Source organism: Rattus norvegicus, chromosome 4, assembly GCF_021556685.1.
Source record: "Rattus norvegicus strain SHRSP/BbbUtx chromosome 4, alternate assembly SHRSP_T2T, whole genome shotgun sequence".
NCBI lineage: Eukaryota > Metazoa > Chordata > Mammalia > Rodentia > Muridae > Rattus > Rattus norvegicus.
Window position 1 is genome coordinate 53,181,676 of NC_141537.1, and position 10,163 is coordinate 53,191,838.

Genomic DNA, 10,163 nt, shown 5'->3' on the forward strand with positions numbered 1-10,163 from the left:
GAGGTCCTCTGTGGTCTCGTTTATACACATGCTGAACCGATCCCACTCACCTAGACCACTGTAAGCACAGGTGTGGGGCTCTGCTTATCAGGTGAGAGGATGGAGACTCTTGTGTGGAATGTGATTTACAGGTTTATAACATAAATCCCGGGCTTTATTGATTTGCTCTAGTGAAGGGATCAAAGCGTAAGGTAAGATTTTTAGAGAAGATGTCTAAGTCAGCCTTGTCTATTTACATAATAACAATTGGATTACTTTAACAAACTTTAAGTATTTGCTCACTGCACCAAACCACAGTAAAACACAGATAACCACAGTAAAAAAACAAAGAACAAAAACAAAAAACAAGTGAACATGATACCCACACCACACTGCATTTCTCTATTCTTAAACATGAATATTAATTTTGTTTTTTTGCAAAATTAAATTTCCACCTTAGCATATTTTGAAAACTTACATTTCAACAGACATACTTGAAGATACTACATCTTCGTCAACAGGGTTTCACATATAGTACAAGCTGACATACACCATATATAATTGTGACTGTCCTTGAACCGGATCCTCCTGTCCCTCCTTTCCAAGTTCTAGTGTATAGGCATGTGCCACTATGTCCAACTGAAGAACATTATTTTAACACCCCACTCAATAATTTATGAAATGCTGTTACATAATCTAAAATGAATTTTAGTCTTCTGTGTTGAAGCAAGTTTTTTTTTTTCAAATTACATTAATTACTTGCTCTGAGCACATTTTGAAGAGAGGAACTGTGTACAAAATTAATATATATTTCATGATAATTAGATATATTTTTTCTTTCTTTAATTTTATTTTTTCTTGACTATTTTATGTATTTACATTTCAAATGCTATCCTCTTTCCCCCCTCTCCCATACCACCTTTCCTTTCCCCCTGCTTGGGATGAGGATGCTCCCACTCCCATCCACCCACTCTAACCTCAACACCCTGGCTTTCCCCTACATCAGGGAAATGAGCCTTCACAGGACCAAGGGCTTCTCCTCCTATTGATGCTGGACAATGCCATCCTCTGCTGCATATGTGACTGGAGTCATGGGTCCCTTCATGTGTACTCTTTGGTTGATGGTTTAGTCCCTGAGAGCTCTGCTGAGGTCTGGTTGATTGATATTGTTGTTCTTCCTATGGGATTTTAAACTCCTTCAGCTCCTTCAGTCCTTTCTGTAACTCCTCCACTGGGTTTCCCATGCTCAGTCTGATGGTTAGCTGCAAGCATCCTCATCTGTATCAGTAAGGTGATGGCAGAGCCTCTCAGGAGGCACCCATATCAGGCTCCTGTCAGCAAGCACTTATTGGCATCAGCAATAGGGACTGAGTTTGGTGACTGCATATGGGATGTATCCCCATGTGGGATAGTCTCTGGGTGACCTTTTCTTCAGTTCCTGTACTTTTAATTGCCCAAAACTCTGTGCTCTCAAATCACTTTATTGGCCGAAAACATGCTAGTTACCTCCTATCCATCAGTCTAAGGAACTTTTTGCTTTATTTGCTTCTTTCTTGGTTTCGATACAATCAGAACAAATGACAAGTTAGAAAGTAAGCACTCATATAGCTATTTTAAGTGAATTAAAAAAGTACTGTACTTTTATTTATATATATGCAAGTGTGTTTGTGCCCTCAAAATCAAGAAGAGGTGTCTGATCTCCTGGAACTGGAGTTGCAGGTGGTTGTAAGCAGCTGGTTAAGAGTGCAGGGAGCGAACTCTTGCCCCCTGTAGAGTAGCATGTGCTCTTCCCTGCTGACCTCTCTCTCCAGCCCCATCAAGTGAAGTTTAAAAATAAGTTTAGGTGTGAAGTTTTTCAATTGGCTAATGGTATTTTCTCCTGAATAGTCTCGTGTCTATGGGGCTGCTTTCTTCTCTGAGTAAATTACAGCAATGAGGAGAGGATATGAACTTCTATTTCAGGTTATTACGTCTGATTCTTCTACTCATCAACTTGTAAAGTAAAACATATACTAGATTCGTAAGTGCCACTGAGGTTTAAACTAATTTCCTTCTTCCCTCAATCTTATTTTTAAAAATTACCATTGAAATAAATATTCACTCATTTACCAAGAATCCCTTTTAACTGGAACAGCTTTGGTCAAAAGTTAACATGAAACGGATTCTAGTAAACAGCATTTAAAATTAATAAGCAGTAGAATCAAATTAGCTTTAGTTTATCTACTGAAAGCTCACTGAACTATGCATATGAACTAGTTTTATTCAAGCCTGCTCTTTGGCAATAATACATTAAATTCTATTTATTCTAAGAGACCTGCTTTTATGCTTTACAGAAAATTTCCAGCAATTGAATATTTAAAGAATGGAATTTTTTTCACATAAGAAACACTTTGGGTGCTTGCGTTTTCTCCATAGTTCAAATGGCATAGGTGGCTCTGTGGAGATGAGAGTTTAGGACGGAACTGGTCAATTTTTTTAATATAGATGGTGAAAACAGATATGAGTAAAATTTTATAGAACATGAAATGCGACAATCAGTTTACATTTAAGTTAATTCAGGAATGCAAGGTAAACATTTTAAGCCTATGCAATTACAGGAAGCTTATTGAAAGCAAGCAATTCAAGTAGTTTAATCTTTGGGTTCTCCTTTTAATCCGCACATTGCATGATTTCGTGTAACTCATAGCTGCCGTCTCCCAAGGACATCAGGCAGAGGTGTTTTAAGTGAGTTTTGAAAAAATACTTCATAGGAAAATATCAACCCCAAACACTGATTGTCTTCTGTTATGTCTTCCAATTTTGTTTTGTGGGAAACAAAAAAGATTCACATATATTAATGTCTGATGTGTAAAACATGCTGTAGCTACTTGTAAAAGGAACAATTCTGCTTGTGTTGTGAAAGGCTATGGGATTTCTTACAGGAATTGGAATAACTTATTATTGGAATAACTGGGAAGTGCTGGGAAAGGGGTTTTCAGCTGGTGAGGGATAAAGATTATTTAACTTATCGGTCCTGTGACTAACAGGACTATTTTCAAGTGTTCACCAAAAATCCTGTGTTTATAGTTGCCCTCTGAGCTTTGCCTTATTCTCTAAATTAATTATGGGAATGCTGGGAAATATGAGTAGTCAAGGGGGGATACCCAAGATACCCCTATCTAATATACATTTTATATGTGTTTTGTGTGTGGCTTTACCTTTGTTTTTAATGACAATTCTGATAGACCCACTGTTTCCTGGTGACTTCAAGCCAAGCCCTCAGTCAAGTGCTTTCCTTTATAAATTATCTCGGTCGCGGTGCCTCATCATAGCAGTCAAACAGTAACTAAGACAGTTTATGTTCAGCAAGAATGACTTAGTGAGAACCCCCCCATCTCCAAATTAAAGGCAGGGCTGCTTATATAGCTCAATGACAAAGTGTTTGCCTAGCATGTATAATGTCATCATTTTAATCCCTGAGAGAGAGAGAGAGAGAGAGAGAGAGAGAGAGAGAGTTAACTAAGTTTATGATTAAGTGGGTTATAAAAAAATCAACATTCAAAATAAATACTCCAATAGTCTAAATTTTATTGATTTAACAGATTGAACCATTCCCTAACTTCTGATTTTAGCATCAAAGTGTAGTAATAAGTATCTGTACGGCTTTCTCGTGGCTGTTGGTGATGTTTCAGGCTGTGGGTCTAAGGATGGCTTGCAAGACACTGAAGCACTTTGATTGGGAGTTACTTTGAGGTAACATTGATTGTCTCCTTCCTGCCATTACTTTGTGAAATTAGATTGGGACACCTTTTTCCCTGAAGGGCTTTCCATCCACAATTGTTTCCCATCATTTGAAATCAGTCAGTGTATGAAGGACCCTCTTGCAGAGAGGAGTGTCCTACCATTCCCTACTCCCTTGAATGGCAGAGCAACCATTTAAGCCTTGAAATTGAAAGAGGAGAAAGGGTTTGGCCATCTGTTTAATTTACCACTGTTATCATTTGAGCCCATCTTTCTTAGAGTATCCTGGGCCTCCTATAGTTAATCTTAAAAAGCTACACGGAGTTTAGTGTACTGTCTTAAACATTTTACCAGAGTTAATTCATTGACTCCTCATAGGAGTCCTGTAAAACAAGCATTATTATCCCAAGATTATGGATAGGACAGATGAGCACTGAAGATTTAAAGCATCATCTTACCCAAGACAGAGGGGGTCAGTGAGATTAGATGACAGGAGCTAGTTTCTCATTGGGTGATGATTGTCCTGCGCTCCCTCCCAATACACAAACTTTCTTGATTCCAGCTCCACTCTCCCTGAAACCATCTGCCACTGGGCTACAATCTCATCAGGCTTCCAAGCCCAGCTGAGTTGGGTCTTTTAATGGATTCCACTCTAATAGAATCTGACAGTGCAGGGGTGAGTGGCTGTGAGTTATAGCTGCTGTGTGCTTTCCTTTCCTTTCCTTCCTTCCTTCCTTTCTTTCTTTCTTTCTTTCTTTCTTTCTTTCTTTCTTTCTTTCTTTCTTTCTTTCTTTCTTTTTTCCTTCCTTCCTTCCTTCCTTCCTTTCCTTCTTTCTTTCTTCCTATCTATCTTTCCTCATTTTTTCTTTATATGATATATAAGATCTAAATCTATCTTTTGTATCTTATTAGTTATTTAATCATTCTATGGATATCTTGGTCACGTACAGAAATAGACTTTAAAGGCTATTTTGTGTGAGATCGCGTGGTTAATTAGTGCTCTGAACACTTTCAAGTCTTCTGAATAATGCAAACCCCAGTAAGAAAACATCAATTGAAGGTTTTCTTCTCTTTCCCACCATCCGCAACTCACACTCTTTTACCACCTCATGGTAACAGAAAAGGTAGTTTTCCAAAGTAGACATACTGGTCTCCTTCCTCATCTATTCAATCAAAATATCTAGATACTATAGATACAATCTGCATTATAAATAATCACCACAGGCTAATCTCAGGAAGTCAGATTTTAGAACTTGGGTTTTATTATTTAGACAATAGCTCCCACCAAAAGTTGTGATAACCAGAGAGGAATTTACAAAAACACAACTCAATCAGGATAGGGGGCCAGACGTTTGAAATACCAGAACCAGAGAGCTTGAAGCAGGTTGATCATAAGAATTTGAGGCTAGCTTGGGCTACATAGTGAGTTGCAGGCTAACCTGCACTGGTAAGAAGACCCTCTATCAGTCACCCAAGCAATCAGTTGAAAGAAAAGAAAAGGATTCAGAAAATATTTAAATAAATGAGTGTGCGCTTTGAACTCTTAAGTTTATTTTAGGTGCAGATAATCAAACAATGACCATCTAAAATCCTGATACGGACAGATGGCCTATATAAAGAAAATTGGTATCACAGACATAAAACATGACTATTTCCACTGGTATAACTTGGTACAAAACTTAGCCTAGAGCCAGAGAAATGACTGAATGTACTAAGGCACTTGTTACCACCCCTGTCTATATGTTTAATCCTACATGGTAGAAAAAAGAAACGAGTCTTGCATTTTTTTCTCTAACCATCATATGCCTGAATGGTACACAAATACACACACACACACACACACACACACACACACACACACACATACACACACATATACATAAACACACACATACATACACACACATTACACACACACACACACACACACACACACAAATATACCTCCTACAGAATAAATAAATAGGATAAAAATTATGAATGTTATTGGGTAACTAACCACTAGATAGTATCTAAGGTTCATTCCACAGGAGGAAACATTTCTGGTGCTGTAAATCTGGTTATAAGAATGTACTATTCATAGGCTCCAGTGGTGAATCTGGCACTATTATTCCATAAAGGGACATAGTATTGAACTCCCCTCTGTACCTTCTGTTTGTAGTGCAGCTCTTAGACTTCATCAGAGAAGTTTCTTTGTGACTAATAACTGGCCAGTGGCCAGAAAGTAAGTGTCAGTGAAGTGTTCAGCTACAACTAGGACATGTTTAGCATACCACCCATACATTCAAAACTGTCACAGAAGAGGAGATGGAGAAGTTGTAAGAGCTAGTGTAGGATGATGTCACAGGTGAGGCAGGTACAAGATAGAAGGAGGCCTGTCATTGGAGGAGAAGGAAGGATGGGCGGGAGAGAAGTGTGAGGGAAGAGGAGGAGACAGGAGGGAGAGAGGAGGGAGAGAAGCCGTGGCAGGACAATATGGCAGGTTGTTATCAGTGTTTCTAAGGGATGGTACTGGGCTTTGTATGTTTAAGTGGGCAATTATATCTTATCAATTGGATCTAAGATTATTGTGTTGTGTGTTCTTTTAAGTGACGGTTTGAGTGTAGGAAAGTGTGCGGCGGCAGGAGACTCTGGGCCGCTGATGAGTTGGGATGTGTTGCCACCAAGATAGCTAGCAGATATCTTGGGGCACCGCGGTACAGACCTAGCGGGGTAAAAGACAACTATACTCTTTTATTTTTATATTTTATAACAACAAGCTAGCATTCAGGAAGGCTTAGAACAAAACAGTATCTTCTGGACAGAGCAGGGCCGTTGCATTTAGGAAATCACAGTGATTGTGGGTGTCTGTACAGACCTGCATAAGATCAAGACAGTCAACGTCGTAGTATGAAGGAGAAATAGGTTCATGAGCTTCCATCCTAACTGAGATGCTATTGCTAGTTGATGCTTCTTAGGAAGTAAGAGACAGTTTTGCTTAAGGATTTGGTCTCTGGTAGAATGACTATACTCTAGTGGAGGACCCCCCACCCCGGATTATACAGACAGCACAAATTATACTTATTTAAAAATGAAAAAAGAAATAAAAGTAAGAAAATAGAAAGATGTAGACAGGGAGTATAGTTTGGGGTAAAGTGATGGGGTAAATCTGGAAGGAGTTATGAAGAGGATTAGAGGGGGGATATGATCAAAATACATTGCATGAAATGCTCAAAGAAATGTTAAAGTATTTTTCAGAATAACAAAAAAGAAAACCCTGAGCTGAATTGGGCAGCTCTGTGTTGGATGCTCTCTTCGACTGGAAACTGCTACTAAGAGTATTGTGCTAGACTTTAACTTGAAGTATCCAGCTGTCGTTTTGGTTCTTTGAGGAGCTTGATGTCATCTCAGTTCCAGAAGGGATGGGCCTGTGGTCCCATGGCCAATAATGTGGCTGCTAAGATCGGTCCCTGCATTATTCTGCCAGAACATCTTTAAAAATAACCCCATGTCTTCTCTTCCTGCTTGTTTTCCTTGCAACTTCAGAGAATTTAACAGAGAATTAGTGTGAAAAGTCAGCTAGTAATTGCTATTCACTCCCAGCCAGTAACACAAACAAACCAATTTTCATTTTATATTAAAAGAAAAAAAAAAAGCCCAAGTCTCCAATGACTGGTTACATTTACTTTTGCTCTTTTAATATTAAAACAGGAAACTGTAAAACCAGCATCCCAAGATAGATATGAAAAGAGAGAGAGAGAGAGAGAGAGAGAGAGAGAGAGAGAAAGAGAGCGAGAGTGAGAGAAGGGTTTCTAAAACTGACACTTGAGCATCGTGTACTGAGCGTGCTCATGGAACATTTCTTCACAATTTTAACCCCCCCCCCCTCTTTCTCTCTCTCAAGTGTGATAAGGGAATTTTGGTGCTGATCTGTTGCCTGTGAAAGTGCGGAATTACTGTTGAGATTCAAAGAATCTTAATCAGGGTGAGTGAGATTAATAAACAAACTTGAAGGCTGCAAAGGCTACATAAAGTATTTAGATTGCAAAAAAAGAATGAGAAAAGAGCAGGAAAGCATTCAAGAGATATCTGTTTCATGTCCACAGAAAGTGCCTCAGATCTTATTTACTCTCACTGCACTCAACGGGAGAGAGAACAGAGCCCTTCTTTCCCTTCCCCTGTCTTCCAATCAGAAAACTGATTTTCATGTTTAAATTTGGCGTTTATATGTATTTATTTGCCTTTGAAGGCCGTTGATGTGCATGTACCTTGATTGGGAGCCAGACTATGGAAACATATGTTTCATAATTGAGGTTACAGCATGCACAGAGTAATTTAGTATCAAAGTCATGATAGAATTTATAGTTACATATTCACTCATCCAAAATGCATGGCTCTCTGAGAAAGTGCAGCTATGCTTGCTCCAAATGCAATTAAATGAAGCTTATGAAACTCAGAAGGCAAATCAAGATGAAGAAACCCGGGCTGGCTTACCAACTTTAACTCTCTTTTTATTTTCCCTTTCTTTGTCACTGACAACAATTTTGAAAAGTCAGTGTCCTTCTGGACAGCCTTCAGGTTTTTTTTTCTTCCCTCCATAATTTTTCCTTCCATTCTAATTTACTGTATCAGTTTAGTGTTCCTTCCATATTGTTTTGTGGACTTTAGTTATAAAAGCATTAGTCCATTGAATGAAAGTCTACTGCATTTATTAAGAATTGTTCTCAAAAACTCAGGTGACAGCAGATGCTGGCGAGGATGTGGAGAAAGAGGAACACTCCTCCATTGTTGGTGGGATTGCAGACTGGTACAACCATTCTGGAAATCAGTCTGGAGTTTTCTCAGAAAATTGGACATTGAACTGCCTGAGGATCCAGCTATACCTCTCTTGGGCATATACCCAAAAGATGCCCCAACATATAAAAAAGACACGTGCTCCACTATGTTCATCGCAGCCTTATTTATAATAGCCAGAAGCTGGGAAGAACCCAGATGCCCTTCAGCAGAGGAATGGATACAGAAAATGTGGTACATCTACCCAATGGAATATTACTCAGCTATCAAAAACAACGGCTTTATGAAATTCGTAGGTAAATGGTTGGAACTGGAAAATATCATCCTGAGTGAGGTAACCCAATCACAGAGAAACACACATGGTATGCACTCATTGATAAGTGGCTATTAGCCCAAATGCTTGAATTACCCTAGATGCCTAGAACAAATGAAACTCAAGACGGATGATCAAAATGTGAATGCTTCACTCCTTCTTTAAAAGGGGAACAAGAATACCCTTGGCAGGGAATAGAGAGGCAAAGATTAAAACAGAGACTGAAGGAACACCCATTCAGAGCCTGCCCCACATGTGGCCCATGCATATACAGCCACCCAATTAGACAAGATGGATGAAGCAAAGAAGTGCAGACTGACAGGAGCCGGATGTAGATTGCTCCTGAGAGACACAGCAAGAATACAGCAAATACAGAGGCAAATGCCAGCAGCAAACCACTGAACTGAGAACAGGACCCCCCATTGAAGGAATCAGAGAAAGAACTGGAAGAGTTTGAAGGGGCTTGAGACACCATATGAACAACAATGCCAAGCAACCAGAGCTTCCAGGGACTAAGCCATTACCTAATGACTATACATGGACTGACCCTGGACTCTGACCTCATAGGTAGCATTGAATATCCTAGTAAGATCACCAGTGGAAGGGGAAGCCCTGGGTCCTGCTAAGACTGAACGTGATTGTTGGGGGAAGGGCAGCAATGGGGGGGAGGATGGGGAGGGGAACACCCATAAAGAAGGGGAGGGGGAGGGGGAGGGATTAGGGGGATGTTGGCCCGTAAACTGGGAAAGGGAATAACACTCAAAATGTAAATAAGAAATACTCAAGTTAAAAAAAATAAATAAATAAAAAAGAAAAAAAAGAAAAAAAAAGAATTGTTCTCACCATTTTGGAGAAAGATACAGATGGTCGTTTCTGCCCTCAGATTTTTCCAAATAGCAGGGAACCCAGAAAAGCTGTAAACACTTGTGTGATTATATGTGAGAGAGAAAAGTCTCGACTTGTTTTTGAGGACATAAATATACTTACCCTGATTCACTATTGCACCATGTCCGCATGTAAAACGTCACACACTAAGTACTCCATAAATGCATACAGTTTTGTGTATTAGTTTTTAAAACCTTTTCCAAACAAAGCAATATAAAAACAAGAAATGTCAGTTCTTCTGTTTATGTGTCTGGCTGCTTGGAGACATCCTTACTTGCCCTGGAAGGAATGCTTTCAGAAAGCTGTGTTGATGCATTGATGTAACATTGTGTGCAGTCCTTGCTCTGGGAAGAAGTGACAATAATGGGGGAAAGTAGTCACTTTTCCCTAGAACCTAGAACTGACTTTAGAGAGTAAGACATTTAAGAAGAGGTAGGAAAATTATTAGAAGCTAGTGGGTCTCATATGGACAAAGAAAACAACACATATATTC